We start from the raw sequence: 22,885 nt of genomic DNA on the forward strand, positions 1-22,885 counted from the left end.
GTCTCTCAATATCTTTAATACTTATTAGCAAAGCATACTCTCCTTCCTGATCCCACCCTTATATTTTTCACCATTTCAACTCTACCCCATCTTTTTTTAATTTCATCACAACTCTGTCTCTTCCTTACATTATACCATGTGTATATGTGTATACGTATGTGTATGTGCATATACATACAGACATCTGTATAATTCCATTCCATAACTAATAAACCTCCCTTCATTTGGGATCTTTTACTTTCATGCACCTTCCACCTTCTGTCACTCACAGAGACCTGGCTTCTCCTACATGACACTGAATCTCTGGTCCTCCCCTCAAGCACTAACAGAACCTTCTCTCTTGTACTCTGAATAAGAAACAACAGCCACTGAGCCAGGCAGACAAGAGTAACTGTCCTCTCCTCTTCTAAGGGCCCCTCTTCTCTGGACTGGGAAACTTGCTGTCTTGGTTCAGTCCTAGGGGAACCTAGTCCCTAAAGAGAAGAATGAAGGAAGCAAGCATTTATTAAGGTCATACTATGTGCCAGACACTGTGCTAAGCACTTTGCAAATATTATTTTATTTAATCTTCACAACAACCCTGTAAGTGGATGCTGTTATCATTCCCATTGTGGAGTTGAGGAAACTGAGGCACAAGTTAAGTAACTTGCCCAGAATCACATAGCTATTAAGCATCTAAAACCAGATTTGAACTCTGGTCTTCCTGACTCCAGAAACAAGAAGAATCATTTAAAATTATGGCTTAGCTCATTTCTAGGGTATCTCCAAAATAGGAATATAGCTATTGGACAATATAAATCAGGTATGGGACAGCTATTAATTTCCTCTACATAAATGAAATGGTAAACACACAGGAGACTCACAAGCATTTACTGACAGAAAAACAAGCAACAGTAGTAAAAATAACTATTGTTATAGTCTCTGGGGAGATTGAGACTTAAACCTTAGAAAACGAAGTTGTTTTTGAGACTGCTGAGTAGAGAGCCTATATTTCACCTTAGCTCTGCATTGTCTGAACAATTGCCCCCTAAGCCCATGTGCTCTGGTCTCATTATTCTGCTTGTGGCCATTCTGTCTGAACTAGAAACCTCCTGCTGCCAGTTAATTCTGGCTAAGGGACCCAGGAGATCCAACTTCTCTTACACGGCTGCCTTCAAAGCTGGACATATATACTTCAGCATCACCATTCAGTCAGTTGAGAAAAGAAGTAGAAAGCAGAAAAGGCAGCCAGGGACCCAAAGCCTAAACTAAGATTGTACGACTTAGCTGCCATGTGTTTGAAGATGTCATGGATCTGCACTGGGTAGAAGGTCATTGTCCCTCCCCCACATTTCACAGGAACTTCACAGGAATTCCAAGGAGAGAAGGCTACTTGTCACACATTCCACAGACAGGAAGCAACTTATCATTCCTTTCAAACTTATGCAGTGCCCTAGCTCCTCTCACTGTCAAGATCATTGGAGAGATCACCTAGAGCAGGAGTGGGGAACCCACAGTCTTGAGGTCACATGTGGCCCTTTAAGTCCTCAAGCCCAGCCCTTTGACTGAATCCAAACTTCAAATTTCCAAAGGGTCACACTTGAGGACCTAGACTTTTCCCTTTATCCTTTACATTTTCCAAATGGTTGCCAAATCTTTCAATTTCTGCCTGTATGATATCTCTTATATTAAATCTCTTCTTGATACACAGGCAACTCTGTGTGATTATGTCCTCATCACCTCTCATGTGGACTATCAAAATAAATAGCCTTCTAATTGGACTACCTACTTCAAATCTTTCAACATTTCAATCTATCCTCCATATAGCTGCCAAAGCTATTTTCCTTAAGTGATGGTCTGACCATATCATTCCCTTACTCTATAAACTCTAGTGACTCCCTTTTTCCATTAGCATAAATGTATAAACTCTGACTTTTCAATAAATCCCTTCACAAACTAGCCCCAACCTACTTTCTAGCTTCATTGTACATCACTCCCCTTCCTGCACTCTTTCTTCCAAATAAATTGATCTTCTTGCTGTTTCTCACACAGAATATTCCATCACCCATCTCTATGACTTTGCCCTGGCTGTCCCCCATGCCTAGCATATATCTCTCCTTGCCTCTGCCTGCCTCATTTCATTCAAGACTCAGCTCAAGTGTTGCCTTCTGTATTAAGCTTCTTTGTAATCTTTCAACTACAAGTACCCTCAATACTTAAAGTGCCTTATATTTGTTTTGCATTTCCTTTTCATATGTGATCTGTATTGTACACATTGTCCTTCTGCATATACTGTATTGTACACACTTTCTAGATAGACTGTAAGTTTCTAGAATTCAAACGCTTTTTTTTTTTGTCTTTTGTATTCACAGAACTTAGCACCTCCCAGGCATTTAATCAATGTTTATTGTTGTTTAATTCCATTAAACTTTCAGGGAACTACCAAGAAAGATCAGTGACCCAAAGATTGGGGTTAAAGGAGACCCTAGCTATAGAAAGAGATAAAATGGGAAGATTCTAGAATGCAGTGATTACACTTTAATTTTTATGTCACATTCATTTATGAATTTATCCCTCCCTCCCACTCTACCAAGTGAACTCTTCCTTGTAGCAAAAATTTTTAAAAAGAAAAACCCAAATAATACATTAGCTGCCAACAAATACATCATCCAACAGTATCTATAATATTCCATACCTATAGGTCCTCATCTCCTCAATGAAGGGAGGTACAATGATTTAATCTTGGGCCAAGGTGATTTTTAAAAATAGTTCTATTTCATTTAACATTCATTTAAAAAATTTTTGATTTTTAAATTCTCCTTCCCCCTCCCCCACTCACTCAGAAGGAAAGCAATATCAATTATACACATGAAGTCATGCAAAACATTTCCATATTAGCCATGTGGGGAAAAAAAAGCAAGAAAAATAAAGTGAAATAAAAATGCTTCAATCTGCACCTCCAGAAAGAGAACTCTGAATGACAAGGTAATTTTTATATAACAAATATTTATTACATGCCTATTGTTTGCCAGAATATTGCATGTTTCTAGGAAAATTCAGAGTTTAGAAAGAATCCCATCCCCACCCTCAAAGAGCTCACAACCTCATGGTGATAACCTAACATAGCTGTAATGTGAACTCTTGCATGGTAAGTGTGATAGTTACAAAACAAAGTGTCATGTGCAGTGATCACATGCACTTAATGTGTATGGATTTGATCTTGAGAACCCTACATACACACTGTGGTCAAAATAAAAACCATTAAAATGATTGTGCCTGTTCTATATGTACTGCAGTAAATAGATTGAGGGAGGGATATAGAAGAATCACAGTAAGTCCCATGGACCAGTCTTGAGTAGAAATCCTTTTCCTAATTTTCCTGGTTGGCAGAAGTTAATCAAAAACTTGTTGGTAGCAAAAAGTTAATCAAAGAAGTGGCAATAAGACACCCTTCTGGGCAGTCTCATGCCTCAGGGTGCCTATTACATCACTCTCTCTCTCTCTCTCTCTCTCTCTCTCTCTCTCTCTCTCTCTCTCTCTCTCTGTGTCTCTCTCTGTATCTCTCTCTGTGTCTCTGTCTCTGTATGTCTCTGTTTGTCTCTCTGTCTCTGTATCTCTGTCTCTGTCTGTCTATCTCTGTCTGTCTATCTGTCTATCTCTCTGTCTCTGTCTCTCTCTCTGTCTCTCTCTCTCTCTGTCTGTCTATCTCTGTCTCTGTCTGTCTCTGTCTCTCTCTCTGTCTCTCTTTGTCTCTGTCTCTCTCTCTGTCTCTCTCTGTCTCTGTCTCTGTCTCTCTCTCTGTCTCTCTCTCTCTCTGTCTCTCTCTGTCTCTCTCAAGAGAGTTCTGGAAAAGAGGAATTTCTTGTATTGTTTGACTACCCTTGTCAAAACCCTGATAAATATACTCTGAGAAGTCTTGCCATTTTCTATTACTTTTCATAGAATTATATACTCAGAGCCAAAAGGAACCTTAGAGTAATTTAATACTTACTTACATTTTACAGATGAGGAAACTGAGGTCCATGGAGGGGAAATAAGCTATTCAAGTCCATACAGATAGTATACAGCAGAGCTGAGATTGAACCCAGATTCTCTAATTCCATATCCGTTTTCCCCAATATATCCCACTGTTCCTTACACTTTATCTTTCTAGTGTTTTTGGTATGTTTCTGGTGAAAAGAATTGGAGCTAAGTCTTGGTAGAAGTATGAGAATCATAGCAATCATGGGTCTAGATCTAGAATAGACCTTAGAGGTTATCTAGTCCCCTCATTTTTTCAGATAAGAATACTGATGCCCAGAGAGCTAAGGTGATTTTTTTTAAAGTCACACAGGTTTGTCAGGTACAGGATTCAAACCCAGGTCTTCTTACTCCAGAGACAGTGCCTTTTCTGCTGTACCACACAGCCTCCCTAATCCATCAATCAGTAAGCATTTATTAATTTCCTACAATATGCCAGGAGCTGTTCTAGCCCTATGGATACAAAGACAAAAATGAAAACATTCCCTGAGATATCATATACATCTAGAAATATATATATATAATCCATACTAGGTAATTTCAAAGGAGAGACACTAGTAACTGTGAAATTAAAGAAAAATTCCATTTAGCAGATGGAATTTGGGGAGAAAGATAAAAAAGTATTTTGAAGGGTAAATTATTACTCTTTAATTTGAGCATTGTCAGAAAATAGGTTCATTTTTCTATGCATCATTATGTGAAAATCATATGTGAATATATATATTTTTACCTTCCTGAGTTTGAAAAAATCAATTTGGATGGAGTCATTAGAAAAATCATAATGGAGAATGACCCCTACTTATGGGTTGTCAAATCCTCAGCCCACAGACTAAACGAATAGTAAATTTTCTTTCACAGAATGCTTGAATGGAAGCTGGGAACCACCATCAATGTTGCAAGTTTGGAAAAAGAATTAAAATTACCCGGCTGAATATATCCCACAGTTCTAGAGTCATTGGTCAGTTGAGAAGCATTTATTAAGTGCCTACTGTTGTACCAAGCACTTTTATTCCTTCCTATTCCTAAGCACCAGGGAGACAAAGAAAGGCCAAAAAAAAAAAAGTCCCTGTCCTCAGAGTGTTCACATTCTAATGAGCAAGACAAACATGAAATTTAGTAAGGCATGCACAAGATATGTACTGAGTAAGTGGAAGCAAATTTGAGAGGGAAAGGCACTAACTACTCCTTGCAGTTGGGAAAATCAGAACAAGCCTCTTACAGAAGGTGAAATTTCAGCTGAGTCTTGAAGTTTGATTAAACTGGGAGTTTGAGGACATCTTTTATATTACTGCTAAGAAATTAATATTTTAGTAGCTTACAGGCTATTGCTATCAATAAAAATAAGTCATGCCTACATCCATATGGATTCCTAATTACATGGGCCACTCTAGAAAAATCCTGAATTGCCCTTTCTAGTGCAGGAGGAACTGTGAAGAAATGGTTCAGTCAGGAGAGGAAGGGGTGGTGTTGGTGATGATGGCAGAAATCACACTAACTCTCACTCTAGAATCAGTTTCCTGATGTGCAAAATCTGAGTATTGAATAATGTCAGTTCCTTTTAGTTTTCTTTTTTTTTAAAGCAATTGGGGTTAAGTAACTTGTTCAAGGTCGCACGGCCAGTTATTTTGTGTGGGTGCCAAGTATCTGAGGTCGGAACCAATCCTGGGTCTCCTGAGGCTGGGCCCGCGGGCGCTCTTACTCACTGCGCCACCAGGCCGCCCCAATACTAAAATTTTTTTTGGAGGGCAATTGGGGTTAAGTGACTTGCCCAAGGTCACACGGCTAGTTTTAGTTCTAAGATCGTGATCCTACAAGGTACCCCTAGAGCTTCCTCTTAAAACAAATGTTTAATGCCAAATGGGGAAGATTAAAATGTGAATTTCAACATATATTGTGTGCATTGCGTAGTAAAAGATGTCATTAGGCGTGGATACAACCTACGCAAGCCCTAATGTATTTTGTAGAGTAACTGGAGTTTATCAAAGTTTTCAAACAGTTGTCTAGTTCCTCTCCCCAGCGCCTGCTGCTACCCAACCGGGTATTTCTCGTCACTTTCTTAGCTGTAGCCCGGAAGGTTCCTCCCAGATGTGGATCCAGCTGCTCCTACCCCACCGCAGCTGGTCTCAGTGTCTCCGCCTGCCAAGCGCTGCTGCAGCTACAGCTGCAGCCGCATCTGGGGGGCGCGTGCGCCGTGGCAGCCGATGCCCGGGCACCGCCGCCTCCTCCCCGCTGCCCTGCCTATTTTAGTCCAAGCTGCCGCGGCCAGGCGCGGGGCCCGCCTGGAGCCGGGGGCTGAGCTCAGGGGCGCGGAGCTGACCCTCGGGGCCGGGTCTGTTGGCACCCACCCTGAATAAGAACGGGAGCCGGAGCAGTCGGGTCAGCTCCAGCCTCCCAGGCTCTCAGCCTCCCAGGCAGAGTCCGGTTAGGACCAGAAACTTTTGTCATGCAACCCTGGAGCTTGTGCCGAGCGAAAGAAAAAGGTAAGAAGGAGTTGGGAGAGGAGCTGTTGGCTCTGCAACCTCCTCCTGCTCGGGTGTCGACTTACAGCCTGGCACCTCGCGGCTCTAAAAATGGAAGCGAAAGTTGGAGGCACCCAGGGCTTCGGAGCAACTTTCCCGGAGCTCTCCAGCCCCCATCTCTGCCTCTTCCTGTCTGTTCTCTGCTGCTACTCATCTGCCTCCTCTCTTGCCCCAGGTCGGTTACTCGTACTGTCATTTTCTTGGCTTGCTCCCCAAATTCCCGTCCCCTTCCTCAGCCCCTTCCCACGTTTTGCCCTTTTTCTTACCCCAGTCCTCCAACACTACTTTCTCTGTTGCCTTGATCCTCATTCCTTTTTGTCTGTCAATCCTGAGTATTCTGTCCTCAGGGCCCCCTTAAGAGAGCTGGGGAGGGAATCTTGTTCAGGGAAAGGAACCCTCGTAGATTCTCATAGGCATCTGTGTTTTTAGCTGCTGTCAGTTTCCTGCACTGGACCCTAGAGGGAACAGGATTGGTTCACCTTGTACACCGATTTGGGAGAACTGCCACATCTAGCTATGCATCTCCATCCTCTCTCACTGGTCCTATGGACAAGTCTGGTTGTGGAAGAAAAAAAAAAGAAACGTGATTCTTAATGTTTCTCATTCATGTTCTATGTAAGGACTTTGAAATGTAAAGGCAGGCTTTGAAGGCATTTGAAGAAGGAGGTTACTGTCGCTCCACCAGGAGTTTCCTTCCTTCCTCCTTCCCTCTCATCCTTCCTTCTTTTCTTCTTTCCTTGCTTCTTCCTTCCTTTCCTTTTTCCTTCCTTCATTTTATGACTTCCTTCCTTCCTTTTCTTCCTCCCTCCCTCTCTCACTTCTTTCTTTCTTTCCTTCTTTTTCTCTTGTAAACAGGTCAAAGGATCTCTAATATTCAAGACAGGAATCCTTGGTGGGACCCTGGTCAAGTAATTTCTCTTCTCTACTTTTGTTTCCTCATTTTGTAAAATATAACAGGACCGAACTAAATGACTTTTAAGGTTCCATTCAACTCTAATGATTCTTGGTCCCTGTATTGACTGAAAACACAAACAGAAAATTAATAATATACATTTGGTGAGAATTATTTTCAGCAAAGAGGAACTCACCAACTTTGGAAACAAATTCAAAACCTTTCCACCAAACAGACACATTTGGTGATTAAAAAAAAATATTAACCATTATATTTTAAGTATTTTAAAATTTCAGAGGGTAAGCAAAAGTTATATATATTTTTTCATATTTTTTAGGTCCCAGGACATTTGCATAAAATGTTATAGTATTGTAATTGAAAATTGTTCTTTATTATAATAAATAAAGAACTAAACAAGAATGCTCAGTTGAGAACATAAACAATATTGATCAAATCATGTGTATGGGTTTCTGTTTCCTGACCTATAAAATGAAAGCATTGGACTGAATGATCCCTAAGATTCCTTCTGGTTCTAGCATTCCATAACATTAGAGTAACTTCAAGACGATATTTTCTGAAATCCAGCTTAATATAAGACATTACCTGCTCTTTAAAACTGTATGCATTTAAGCCCTCAGACATTTGGTAAGCAGTTGGATTTCTTTAATTATACAAATCTCTTGTAATATCTGAATCATAGAACAAACTAAACTTCTAAATGGTGACATTCTATGTTGTTAAATTTAAAAATGTGTCACCAGAAACTGGAATCCAGACTTTGTACCACAGAACTGACTAATAAGGTTGGCACATCTTTTAGTGCTACTTGGTCAGAAAGGAGGCCTCAGAAGACTGAAGATGAAGGCAAGACCTCTTTATGAAACAGTTCTCACCTACGAGCAAGGCAATGGGAACACTACCCATGATGATGGTGTGATACTAAATTTGAAGGTAGTCTTTGCAAAATTTCTAAGACCAATCCTTTAAAAAGTAGAGGGAAGCTTCAGAGTTTAGATTTTGTAGCTTTCAGTGAGTGTCATGGGCATATACAGCAACAAACAAGCCTTCAAATGAGATCATGATATATGTTTTTGATTACCTTTGTAAAGAAAAAAAAATTAAGATCTCTTCTCACTCACCTTCCCCTCCCCCATTTCTTTTTGAGAAATGAACAGGAAAATGCTTCAAAACAAAAGTCACAGAGGTGTTTTATAAAAAACTTTAATTTCATTATTATTAGACAAATCTGCTGCTGATTTAGGCCTAGTAGTTCCTAGCTATACTCTTACGTGCTGAGCATTTAGATTGCATAAAATCCATTGCTAGTGTGAAAAACAGGATAGATAAAGTTGTGCAACTAAATTATTCATAGAGTTAACAGATGTGACTTGATGAAGACAGAAGGCTATATGTCTGCCTTCTGAGTAAATATGGGAACAGGATAAAACCTATCCTGTTTGAAACCTGGAGAATCCTTGGTCTTTTTGACTTTGCCTAAATTTTGAATGATTGACAAATTCAACGTGCCTTAAAGGGGATATGGTCATTAATTTTCCCAGCATTTAATGTGGCTGAATATATAGCATAACCTTTTTATACAGGTAAGGGAGAGCAAAATGCAGACTTTTGTATGGGGGAGAGAAGTATTATATTAGAATGAAAACCAGGTGTTTATGAAATCTAATTTACCCAATCTGTGGATAGTAAGTAACAACAATCATAGAAAGAATTACATTTATTTAAGTTTGTGATATGTTTTTGTTTCTTTTCTCTATTCTGGATTTGTGTTCTGGTGTTTGAGTCTAAAATAAAATAAAAAAAGAAAAAGAAAAAGGGGGGCAACTAGGTGGCTCAGTGAATAGAGTACCCACCCTGGAGACAGGAGGACCTGTGTTCAAATCTGGCTTCAGACACTTGATACACTAGCTGTGTGACCTTGAGCAAGTCACTTAACCCCAATTGCCTTGCCTTCTCCCTTCAGAAAAAAAGAACCACATTTATTCATACACCTCAGACTTGGAGAGAGGCTTGAGGTAATACTTCATATTTACAGTAATGGATTTATTCCAAATACATTGAAACAATTATTCATTTGTTAATCAAAACACATTCTTTTGGGTAAATTGAGGGACCCTTGAATTTAAAAGCTTCTTGTTTTATCCTCTTAAAATACCTATTACTTATAAAAATTAAAAGCTTTTGAATGTCAAGTTAAGGGAATAGCTAATGTACCAGTTTGGATAAAATATAGTGTATATGAGGACAAAAAGTCTGGAAAGGGAGGTAGGAGCCAGATTTTGGAAGGGAACACATACTAGCCTAAAGAGTTTGTATTTTAGAAGTAATAAGGAGCTACTGAAGATTTTTTGAGGGAAAAGAAAACAAGGAGACTAAGGAGTAGTTAGAGATAAAATAATATGGTGATAATAATACCTAATATTTATATATGTATGCCAGGTACAATACTAAGCACTTTATGATTACTATCTCATTTAATCTTTTTTCTATTTTTAAAAAAAATTATTTATTTACTTTTAGTTTACAACATTCAGTTCCACAAGCCCTTGAGTTTTAAATTTTCTCCTCCTCCTTCTCCTCTCCCCTTGCCCCCATGGCAGCATGCAATCCAATACAGGTTCTACAAATACCTTCACGTTAAACATTAGTCAGGTTGTAAAGAAGGATTATAACCAATGGAGTGAACAATGAGAAAGAAGAAACAAAACAAAACAAAAAGGGAGAGAGCAAGTAGTTTGCTTCAATCTGCATTCAGACTCTGTAGTTCTTTTCTCTGGATGTTGATATCTTTTTCCATCATGAGTCTTTTGGAGTTGTCTTATAACCTTGCATTTCTGAGATAAGCCCAGGCTATTAAAGTTAGTCTTCACAGATACTATGTATCTGTAATTGTGTGCAATGTTTTCCTGATTCTGCTCCTCTCACTCAACATCAGTTTATATAAGTCTCTCCAGGTTATCATGAAGTCCATCTGCTCCTCATTTTTATAGCATAATAGTATTCAATTACATTCATATACCACAACTTGTTTAGCCATTGCCCAATTGATGGGCATCCCCTTGATTTCCAATTCTTTGCCACCACAAAAAGAGCTGCTATAAATATTTTTGTACATACGGGTCCTTCTCCCACTTCTATGATCTCTTTGGTGTATAGTCCTAGAAGTGGTATTGCTTGGTTATCTCTTCACAACAATTGCTTGGTTAATCTTCACAACAACCCTGGAAGAGGTTAAGTGACTTCCTTAGGGTCACAGAACTGACAAGTATCTGAGACCATTTTTTAACTCTGGTGTTCCTGATATCAGACCCAGCACCCTATCACTGTGCCAACCAGCTTACAATAACAACAACAACAACAATAACATATAACATTTAAATGTTTGCAAAGCACTTTATTTTCATTTGATCCTCACAACAACTGTAAAAAAGGAAAAGGGGAACCAAAGGAGAGCAATGGCTCAGAGTCAAGGAATAAGAGTATCCAGGAGAAGGGGATGGTTAACAGTGTTACAGGCAGAGACAGGTAAAGTAAAATGAGGACAAAGAAGGAAACTAGATTCATCAGTTGAGATTGTGCCAGATAGCAAGGTCAATAGAGTAATGAGATCAGAAGCCAGAATACAAGAGTTTGAGAAGGGGAAATCCAGATAGCAAAGCAATGAAGCAGATATGTCTTTTTTATTTTTTTTTAAAGCAATTGGCGTTAACTAACTTGCCCAAGGTTACACGGACAGTTTTTTTGTGTGGGTGTTAAGTATCTGAGGCCAGAACTGATCCTGGGTCTTCCCGACTCCGGGGTGGCACTCTTACTCACTGCGCCACATAGCCACCCCAAACAGAATTTTTTTTTTGCTTTTTTTTGGAGGGTAATTGGGGTTAAGCGACTTGCCCAAGGTCACATGGCTAGCTTTTGTGTTCAGTGTCTGAACTCAGATTTGAAGGCCAGATTTGAACTCAGGTTCTCGTGACTCCAGGGCTGGTGCTCTATTCACTGTGCCACCTAGCCACCCCTGGATATGTCTTTTTCTAGGAGTTTGACTTTGAAAGGGAGAAGAGTTCTAGGATAAAAGAAGGTTTGGAAGAAGCTTCTGTCTGGAGTGGATAGAGAATGACCAAGAGGAAAATTAATACGATAGCCATATAATAATGAAGATGCAGTTGAGATTAGAGCATATAAATCTGTTGGGTACCAAAATAGCATGTTTATGTAGCTGTTCGCATCATACCCTCAAAAATCACCTTCCATCTACTCAGCAGTTATTTTGTGTGTACTGATTTTGTATTTTGTTTCCCCAATTAGAATATGTTTCCATAGATTATATACAGAAATGATTTTTGCTGCTTCTTTATAACCCTGTGATTAACACAATCCCTGGAACATAGTTAAGTACTTAAGAGATTATTATTGGTTAATTGTGAGTAGGAGCAGATAATTTGGATGGTGGGGTTAGCTCAGGGCTGGAGTTTGGCTAGGCATGTGTAACTGTAGGACAAGGGGGCAAGTAATTCAAGGGTATTTGATAGTGCATAGTTGAATTGGTCAACCATATAGTCAAGACTATGAAGGGAAGAAAGTGAGGACAGAGCAAGGATGTTAGATTGGGAGAACAAGCTGAGGGCTTAGAGGTCGTGGTCAGGATTAAAAATAGGCTTAGGAAAAGTGAAATGGAAGGATAGGATGCTAGGAGAGAAAGGAATTTCAGAGTTCTGCATCATGGAGGTAAGCAAGCACAAGGTGATAGAGAGATGAAATGTATGTAATCAAAGGAATGATGAAATGCATATTGTTGTGATAGAAAGGGTTGCAATGGGGTGACTAGGTGGTGCAGTGAATAGAGCACTGACCCTGGAGTCAGGTAGACCTGAGTTCAAATCTGGCCTCAGACACTAAACACAAAAACTAGCAGTGTGACCTTGGGCAAGGCACTTAATCCCAATTGCCCTACCTTCCCCCCTCCAAAAATCACAAAAAAGGGGTTGAGATGGAAAAGAAGACTCTGAGTCAGGTACTAAACCCATAAGATCATAGATCAGCTAGGTGACACAGTGAATAGAGCCTGAAACTTGGAGTTAGGAAGACCTGAGTTCAAATCCTACCTCAGATACTTAGCAGCTGCATGGTCCTGAGCAAGCCACTTAATCTCTGTCAAGCTCAGTTTCTTCATCTGAAAATGAAAATGATAGCATCAATGGATGTCACGATGATAAAATGAGAGAAAACTCGTAAATCACTTTGCAAATCTTAAAAGCATTATCTAAATGCTAACTATTATGAGATTTATATCTGGAAGGGACCTAGAGGCCATCTAGTTCATTCCCCTGTCAAGGCCCTGAATAATGAAGTGATTTTTTTCAGGGTCGCACACAAGATAGCCATAGTGGGGTGAGGTGGAGATTTGAACCAGGACTAGAAACCAAACCAAGTCTGACTCTAAATCCAGTGTTCTTTCTGTTGTTTTCCTGCAGACTGATTCTCTGGAAAACTTTCCCTTGTGGGATCGTAAATCTAGAAACAAAAGAAACTATAGACTCTCCCTTATTTTACAGAGGAGGAAATTGAAGCTAATGACCTGCAGTGTTATCCTTCAGATGGTGCTCATAATGAAATGCCTCCAACATAGACTTAGAGCATTTTTCACAATGATGACAGAGACTCTCCTATTTCCAGTGGTTAGTGTATTCATTCATGAGAGAGTCTATCAGAAGACCTGGAGTTCAACATCAGCTATGTCATACATTAGCTATGTGACTGAGCCACACAGCTCATCTCTCTTAGCATCTGTTTCCTTGTCTGTCAAATGAGTTGGACTGAATCATCCCAATAGATCACATTTCTGAATTGCTTTCTGACTTACTAAGTGTGTTTGGTCTTCCTGGCAACCTTGTGAGATAACTAAAGTGGGCATTATTATTGACATTTTAACATGTGATGAAATTAAGACTTGAAATTTGTTACCCAGGTGTGTTAAATGGTGTCTTGCAATGGGGTCGAACTAAAATACAAATGGATCCCTATAGGCATATTGACTTACAAAAACAAAAATTAAGGTTATGTTATATTTTTTGTTAAATATTTCCCAGTTCCATTTTTTATTTTATTTTTAATTTATGAAATAAAGCAAGCATTTCCTTAGTATAGCAGAATTTTTAAAAAGATGATTGCACATGAAACTGCAAATTCTTGGTTGCTGTGGGGAGTTTTGCTGCTAAGTTGCAGGAGTCAAGTTTGACACTTCTGAGCAGGTAAAGCACAGGGAGAATCAGAATCAGGGAGACCTGAGTTTGAATTAGACACTTTCTAACTGTGTGACTCTGGGAAAGTCATTTATCTTCTTTTTCAGCCTCAGTTTCTTCCCCTTAAAAAAAAAGAGATAAAAAGAGCACTTACCACATATGATTAAATGTGATAATATGTGTAAAGTGCTTTGGAAAACCTCAAAGAGCTACATAAATTTTAGGTATTATTATTGTTGTTGTCAGAGCTGGGACTTGAATTCAGATTGTCTAAATCTAAATCTAGTACTCTTTTTCACTAGACCAAATTGCAAGAAGGATGCCAGAAATGAACTAGTTGGAAATCAAATAGTGAATCTTGGGTGCATTGGTACCACCTATAGCAAAGGGTAGGATCAGTGGACATTGACAAATGTATGTTATATTTGAATGATCTCTAAAGTCAAATGATTGAAGGATATAGATTTAAAGCTGGAAGGGAATGAGGCTGGTAGCAAGTGGAAAAGTCAGAAATCAAACCCAAGTTATCTGACCATAAATCCAATGGACTTCCACTGTTTTGTTCTTTCTGGCTTTCAAACTCTTTTTTTTTCTTTTTGAAGAGGAGAAGGCAGGGCAATTGGGGTTAAGTGACTTACCCAAGGTCACATGGCTAGGCTAGTAAGTATTAAATATCCAAGGCTGGCTTTGAACTCAGGTCCTCCTGACTCCAGTGCCAGAGCGCTATTCACTGAGCCACCTACTTGCCCCTGGCTTTCAAACTCTTACTCTATTATGTTGAGAAAACCCATAAATCTCTCTGAGCCTCAGTTTCCTTATCTGCAAAGTGGGGATAATCATACTGACACTTTTTACCTTGCTGTGTTTTTGTGAGGAATAGAGGCAAAGGTAGAGTGTAAAGTGTTTTGTTAAAATAATGTTTTTGAAGTCACTTAGGTCATTGTGGCCCTTTTGGGAGCTGGACACATTTTCATTGTTCAGTATTATATTGCTTCCTCTTCAGAATTGCTGCAAAGTATGTGTGCATGTCAGGTTTGTGTATGTGTGTGCATGTGTATGCACTATTTATTTCAGTGATCTGAAAAATCTCTTATTTAATTGGTGTGGTTATTCCTTCTAGGACACAGATCAGGAACCCTCTCCTTTCAGAATGGTCTTTATGAGTTTCTGTGCCTAAAAAATGGTCAGCTTTCTGGTGATGATTCTCTCCTGGTTTACCTAAGCTGGTTTTTGGTTGACAGCTATATGGTATAGACCATCACCAAGACATTCTCACATTACAATTCATATTTCTCTTGCATTTTGAGGTTTACAAAGCAACAAGCCAATGAGGCTGGTAAGGCAAGTATTTTTATCTCCATTTTACAGATGAAGGTACTGAGGCTTGCAAAAGTGAAATTCTTTGCCCAAAGTCACATAACTAAAAAGCAAAAGAGTCAAGAATTGAACCCAAGATGTCTGACTTCAAATCCACTACTCTTTCCATTAAGTCAGGTTTTATCTGAAGTCTTTCTAAGTTGGTCGGACTTTCTAGATCTTTGGCTTCACTGGTGTGACTTCCAAGGCCTGAAAGTCACTTCCATAAGATGTTTAATGAGAAAAAAAGAGAGAGAGAGAGAGTACTCTGGTATTGTCACAAACATAAGAGGAAGATTGGGGTGAAACACTCACATATACAAACACACACAAACATACACATACACACATACATATATCTATTTCAATCTATCTATATTTACATAGATAGACAGACTGACTGACAGATTGACAGACTGACAGACAGACAGACAGATCTGTGAGTCTTCAGAATAAGCTGATGGAACTTCCATAACCCATGGAAGTTGATGAGGTTATCAAGAGACAGTGTAGAGTAGACCTGCACAACTTGGCAGTAAGTAGGGGTCAAAATTAAAATAGGCTAAACTTCTTAGTGGGTGCATAAATAGGTTTTTAGCAGACCATTTTCCAAGTAAAGGTAACTAGAGACAGATTGAGGATGATTGGTTGCTGTAGATCATGTGACAAACAGAGGTGAGTCACCCCAAATCCTTTGACTGGCCACAAGCTGCCCACAGGCTGTATGTTATGCAGGCCTGGTGTAGAGAAAGAAGAAAAGAGGGCCTACTACTAAACACTGGAGAATGCTCATGACGAGGAACATCACGTTAGTGACCAGCAAAGGAAACAAAGGAAGAGTGATCAGACAGGTAGAAAAAAGAATGAGGAGAGAACAATGTCTTGAAAGCTCAGAGAGTAGAGAATATCTGGGATTAGCAAGTGATTAATAGTGTCAAATATATCAAAGAGATTGAGAATGATAAAGACTGAGAAAAGGCCATCAGCTTTGCCAATTAAGAGATCATTGTGTGACATACAGAAAGTTCAAGAGACATAATTTCTGGGTAATTAATCATTTTATTAATCCTGCTAGATGATAATTAATAAAAGGGGTCAGTGACATTCTTGAATGCCAAAGACCCCTCATGGAACCCAATCAATTCTGATACGCCCTTGGAAAACTGGATGTTCCTGAGGATGGCCATCAATTCTGGTTAACTATTAATGAGAAGAATGAGTATCCTGAGAGGTGAACCTATTCTAAAGAGAAGCTGGGGGATGTGACTTTGATTAGGTCATCTACTTCCAAATCACCCCCAGCCTTGGGCTATCTAGACAAAGGATCTATCCCACTGCCCAAATCTGCTAGAGTGGAACACCATGGGCCAGAATTCACCTTCGATTAAATTCTTTCTAGGGTTTTCTAGTTGGGTGGGGTAACAACTCCAGCTAGATATGATAGTCTAGGTGGGGAAAACTTGGGGGAAAGGTCCAAGATCTCCCAATAATTTGTTATTTAATAGTTTTTTCTCTCAATTGATAATTTTGAAGGGAGTAGTATTCAGATTGCAAAAAAGCTGAGGAACAAAAGGAAAGTAGTTGGAGGCAAGAAAATATACAAGAAAACAACCTTTAAGTTCTGTTTAGAAATCTAACTCTGCCAAGCGTCCCTCTCTCCACATTCCTCCTGTCACTATTTTTGACATGAATTTAAAAAGGAAAAAAAATACAAATTTACACGACTATTTAGCATTCATTCAATACAGCAGGAGTCAGAAGACCCGAGTTCAAACACCAACCTGGATTCTTTGTTGTTGTTCAGTTGTTTCAGCCCCATCTGACTCTCTGTGACCCCATTTAGATGTTTTCTTGGCAAAGATGCAGGAGTTGTTTGCCATTTTCTTCTCCAGCTCATTTTACAGATGAGGAAACTGAAGCAAGCAGGGTTAAATGACTTGCCCAAGGTCACACAGCTAATAAGTATCTGAAGTCAGATTTGCACTCAGGAAGATGAGTCTTCCTGACTTCAGGTCTGGCACTCTGTCCACTGTGTCATCTTGCTGCCCCCACCTAAATGTCACCCACTCTGAGACTCAGTTTCATCATCTATAAAGACAAAAATTATAATAATTTTACTGTCTGCTTTATAGAGTTGTTGTGAACTTCAAATGAGATAATTTGGGTAAAATACTTTGTAAACCTCAATATAGCATATAAATGTCAGCTACTGACATAATCACATTAATATATTATGATTGCTATTTTTGAATGGGAGGTAAATGAAACCAACAGAAATGTGTTAGATGAGATAATTTCTAAATGCCTACATTATATTTTTATATTTATTTAATATATTTTTATATTTATTATATATTTATTGATATATGTATATTTATATATTTACAGTTTTTTAAGTTGAGATACTAAATTGCTGTAGGAGTAATTATTTTTATTATTAGTGGAGGCAGTATGATATGGTAGAGAAAGTCTTGAAGTTGGAGTCACAGGTTATGAGTTTGAATTCTGTCTCTGTCACTTGGACAAATCATTTAAATTTTCAAGGCCTCAGTTTCCTCATCTGTAAAATGAGGTTGTTGAGCAACATGACTTCTCTAATCCTTTCCTGTTTTATATCTATGGTCTATGATTTTGTTTCTATTTGATATATAAGGGAATTTTCCTCCCATGGTTCTTAATATGCATTATTGGTGATTTTAGAAGCCACAGAGAAGAATTAAGATGGTATCCATTTATTCTGTATAACTTCAGTATAGGATAAAATCCTATCTTAGTGAGAGAGGAAACAGGACAAAAAGTTATCACCACTGATGATTTTTACAAAACCCAGTGCATAAATTACAGTGTTCATTTCTGTATGAGCCCAGTATATAATAAAATCTTTCATAATGAGAAATGAAATAGGTAGAAATGTATCTTAACATTTCTATTGGCCCTGATGCTACTTTATGCACCTCAAGTCCATTTGCAAATACAAACATAAAGCAGACAACACAATAAAACACCAGAAACAGAACCAATTTTCTTTGGCTAAATGGAAAAGGAAAGGCAGGGTGGTGTCAAAAGTGAAAAGATATGGGATCAGAAGACCTTGATGTAAATTCTGGCCTTGACACTTAATAGATGTGTGAACTTCAGTGAGCCATTTCCTCTCTGAGCTTCAGTTCCTTCATCTGTAAATTGATGATGTTGGACCAGATTTCTATTGGCACTTGCAGCTATTGAAAGGGAAGAGATAGGTGGGAATCTTAAAAGAAGGAGAGATCCTTATTGTTCACTTATATTTGTGCATTGTGTACATTGTAAATTCCCTGGTGATAAGGACTGTCTTTTATATGTCGTGTATTTAATAAGGATTATGATGTCTTCCTTAAGCATAGCAGTTGACTCATTCTCATATTTGATTTTATTAATTAATTCATCTAATTAATTCTCAGTGATATCTAATCATTCCAATCTCTAGGAAAATGCAAGAGTATGTTTGGATATTTTTTTAATAATTAAGTTTTAATACCTCTCAATCAACTAGATTCAGAGCCCCTACCAGTTGATTAGATATTAACAAGCTAAAGAAACCTCCTTTCCCAATAGTAATTATTTATATTTCTCTACATATTAAATCCTTTGATCTCTAAGAATAAATAAATGCTAAATTTGTTGAACATATAATTTATCAAGGAAATCAGTATAAAATTGTAAATAATTATTTACAATATTTTAGTTCTGAGAATGATCACAACAACCAGGATCACTTCAACCTTTAATTTAACAGCAGGAAGGAAGGAAACAAGTATTTATTAAGCTCTTACTATGTACCAGGCACTGTGCTAAGTGCCTAACAAATATTATCTCATTTGATCCTTCTAAGAACCCTGGGAAGTAGAGGCTATTATTATCCCCATTCTACAGTTGGGAAAACCCAGGCAAACAGAATTTAAATGACTTGCCCAGTGTCACATAGCTAGTAAGTGTCTGAGGATGGTTTGGAACTCAGGTCTTCATGGCCCCAGGACTACTGCTACCTAGCTACCTCTAGCATATGACTTCACTTCTAAGAACATAGGATAACAAGCAATTTTTTTCAAAAGAATTTTCTTCCTCCTTTTCACATCCTAAAAATTAAATTGGTTCCGTCAAGAAGAAAGGCCTCTAAAACCTCTTTATCTCTTTCTTTTCTGCCATGACAAAAAAAAAAAACCCAAACCCAGTATCTTCAGCTTTTCCTAAGCCATCACTTTGACAGTTTTTACAAACCTAGTGTCAGTATTACTTTTTGTACAATATTCCCTTCGGTTCTTAATAATACTATAACCTCTATAGGAAGATGAGTGTTCTGAAACAAGAGTTGCATATAGATGACTAAGTCCATTGACACATATATTGGTGGCCAATAACTATTTTTAAAAATGCTGTTAATGCCTTTTGTCTTAACATCATATTTGTTTCTGGAAGTATTATATCACATCATCCTAGTCCACTACCTCATGAACCTTCCCTTGTACCACCAGGCAAAAACACCTAATTTTGTGATCTTGTTAAAAAAAATGCATATAACATTCTGCAATTGCAGTTCACAAGATCATGGATTCAGATCTAAACCTGTCATTTTGTAGATGAGGAAACTGAGGCCCAGAAAAGTAAAATGACTTGCCCAGGACTTCCAACTTGAGAAGATCTCCAGAGGCTGTGCTCTTACCATACCACGTTATCTCCAATATCTCTGCCAGGAGAGACAAGACAGTATGCTTCATTAGTCCTTTTCTGGGCCCATTATCAGTTTTTCATTAACTTTAAGTCTGACCTCATTCAATAATCTTTTCATTTCCTTTGTAACTCACATATATGTTCTTTTTGACTCTGCTTGTTTCATACAAAGCTTCCCATGTTTCTCTGAATTCCCTATATTAATCATTTCTTACTGCACAATAAGATTTCATTAGCTTTACATGAGTTTTTTTCATTCAATTCCTAATATATGGACACCCATTTTGTTTACAATTCCTTGCTACCACAAAGACTGATGCAATGAATATTACTATACATATTAAGTCCTTCCTTCCTTCCTTCCTTCCTTCCTTCCTTCCTTCCTTCCTTCCTTCCTTCCTTCCTTCCTTCCTTCCTTCCTTCCTTCCTTCCTTCTTCCTTTACTTCTTTCTTTTTCCCCCATTAGTGGAACACTGTATCAAGTAATTTTTCTTGCATAATTCCAAATTGAATTTTACAAAGCTCGGACCAATTCACAATTCCAACAGCAGTTTTATAGTGAACCTGTTTTCCCACATCCCCTCCAACATTGATTATTTATATTTTTGCCAATTTTCAGGTTGTAAAATAAAACCTCACAGTTATTTTAATTTACATTGCTCTAAGTTATTAGGGATTTGGAGCATGTTACCATGTGGACATTAATTGTTAACATTAAAATTATTAACTTGGAATAATGATACCTTATATTTTATATAGTGCTTTGCTCCTTTCAAGGCATTTTAGTGAACATCATATTTGATCCTCACAACAAACCTGTGAGACAGGAAGGGAGATAATTATTACATACAATTTACAAATTTGGAAACTGAGGTTCAGAAGGGCTAATCAACTTGCCTGTGGTCACAATCCAAAGAAGCAGGATAGATGGGACCAGGAATAGTGAGGGCTTATAGATTCTAGTTTAACTACAATCTGGGAAAAGAAGAGGAAACCAATCGAGAGATGCGATAATTTGACATCTGGAGCATAAACTGATACTAATTTAATGAGTAAAATATTGGTATAATTATATTCTTTTGGATTGCCCAGCAACCAAAAATTAACTCAATACGTGCTGTCTAGAGTCATTGATTCCAACTAAATCAATACTATAAGTTGGGAATTCTGTCTTATAAGAAGACAAGGTCCTAGTATATAAATCCAGTACTAGTACAAGGCATTTGATTTTTTTAAAGGTAATTTTTATTGCTCTCTTTGTTTTTATACCACCCACATTTCCCAGCCTAGTTCTTTTTCTCCTTTTCTACCCTTATAACAAAGAATCAAAAAGATAGGGGAAAAGTTCAGCAAAATTCAACAATGCACCTAAGAAGTCTGATATCTATAGAAGGAGGGAAGTGCTTTACCATGTCCCTTCTTTGGTGCCAAATTTGGTCATTATAATTGCACTGCATTAATTTTTCATTATTTTGTTGCTATTTTTCTTTCCATTTATATTGTTGTAGCCATTGTGTATATTCTTTTTATGATTCTGCTTACTCCTTTTTGCATCAGTTCATAGTAGACTTCCCATGTTTCTCTGTATTTATTTTATGGGTCATTTCACATGGTACACTAATATTCCATTACATTCATGTAAAACAACCTGTTTAGTCATGTCCTAAGAGAAGAGCATCTACTTTGTTCCCAGTAATACAAAAAGTGTAGAAATTCAACTGAAAAAAGTTCTTTTGGTTTGCTAACCACTTGTCTTCGTGCAATAATATCTGAAGGCTGGATCCTGTACAGAATGCCTTGTTACTATCTACACAATAGACGTATGGGCTTCCACTGCTTTCCCTATCAGTTGGATAATATACCCGCTATGCCTCCCTTCTTCCCCCAACCAAAGGAAATGTTTGGATGCTTCTCTAGTTTCCTGTGACATGGGAACTGCAAAGGCATCCTAACAGGTCTTTTGGATTCACTTTATGGGTCATCATTCCATCATTTATTCATTTATTGGACCAGGGGAGCCTTTCCTTTTAATACCGCAGCATGGCTGGTAGCCATCTTGGCCTATCTTGCTTTGTATTCCATTGATTTTATGGAATTGATGTTATCTTAAATATAATTCAGGTATGAATTGGCACTTGGGAAAAGTTTTCCACAGAGGCTTTCTGCATCCTCTCCCTTGCCCATGCCTGGAACTTACTCCTTCCTTATCTACATCTTTCTCAGACTTCTTTCAAGTCTCAGCTAAAGTGCCACTTTCTATAAAAAAAAAAGCTTTTTCTAATCCTCCCTTTACCTTATTGTTTTCCCTCTGAGATTTTCTGTATGTTGTTTGTACATAGCTGTTTGCATGTTTTCTTTCCCGTTAAACAATGAGCTTCTCCAGAGCAGGGACTATTTTTTGTTTGTATGTTTGTTGCTTTTCTTTTCCCTCTGAGATTTTCTGTATGTTGTTTGTACATAGCTGTTTGCATGTTTTCTTTCCCGTTAAACAATGAGCTTCTCCAGAGCAGGGACTATTTTTTGTTTGTGTGTTTGTTGCTTTTCTTCGTATCTGAAATATTATGTTAGGCACATAATAGATTTTTGTTGAGTTGACTTGACTTGAATTTCAGAGAAGGTAAATAGCCACAACTACAGTATGAGGTATTTGTATTCCAAATAGATCATGATTAGAAAGGCAAATGCATACCCATCTGAACACATCGGTCTATCTGAAAACACATTAAGTGTTTTCCACTTAAACATACCCTTGGGAGGGAGGGAAGGGATGAAATAAACATTTACATGGCGCCAAAAATTATTTCATTTATTTTTTGATCCTTATTTATTTTTTATATTATATATTGTATATCAATATTATATATTGATACTTGAAATTTATTGATCCTTACCAACAGCCTTGGGACATAGGTGCTATTATCACCCCCCCACTTTACAGCTGAGGAAACTGAGGCAAATAGAAGCAAATGACTCGCCCTTAACACAACTAGTAAGTGTCCCAGGCTGGATTTGGATTCAGGTCTTTCTGACTCCAGGCCTAGCACTCTATCCACTTCACCATCTAGCTTCCCCCTGCTCTAATGATGCAACTAATAATGACTAAAAGAGTATCTTGGCTTTGTAACCTGGTACCTAACATAAGGCTTTGGATATAGGATAGT

The 22,885-nt window shown here is 38.1% G+C and overlaps 1 protein-coding gene across 1 annotated transcript in view; it reads left to right on the forward strand.

Annotated features, from left to right (window-relative positions):
• Positions 1-6,201: 6,201 nt before the first annotated feature.
• The window catches only part of POPDC1 (popeye domain cAMP effector 1), a 136,679-nt gene continuing 119,995 nt past the window's right edge, over positions 6,202-22,885 (forward strand). The window contains exon 1 of the mRNA XM_069077134.1: positions 6,202-6,479. The gene's annotated coding sequence lies outside the window, so the exon portion shown is untranslated. The remainder of the gene's footprint in view (positions 6,480-22,885) is intronic.

This window comes from Petaurus breviceps, unplaced genomic scaffold (assembly GCF_028583685.1).
Source record: "Petaurus breviceps papuanus isolate PSGF00001 unplaced genomic scaffold, PetGlider_PUasm1.0 90977, whole genome shotgun sequence".
Lineage (NCBI taxonomy): Eukaryota > Metazoa > Chordata > Mammalia > Diprotodontia > Petauridae > Petaurus > Petaurus breviceps.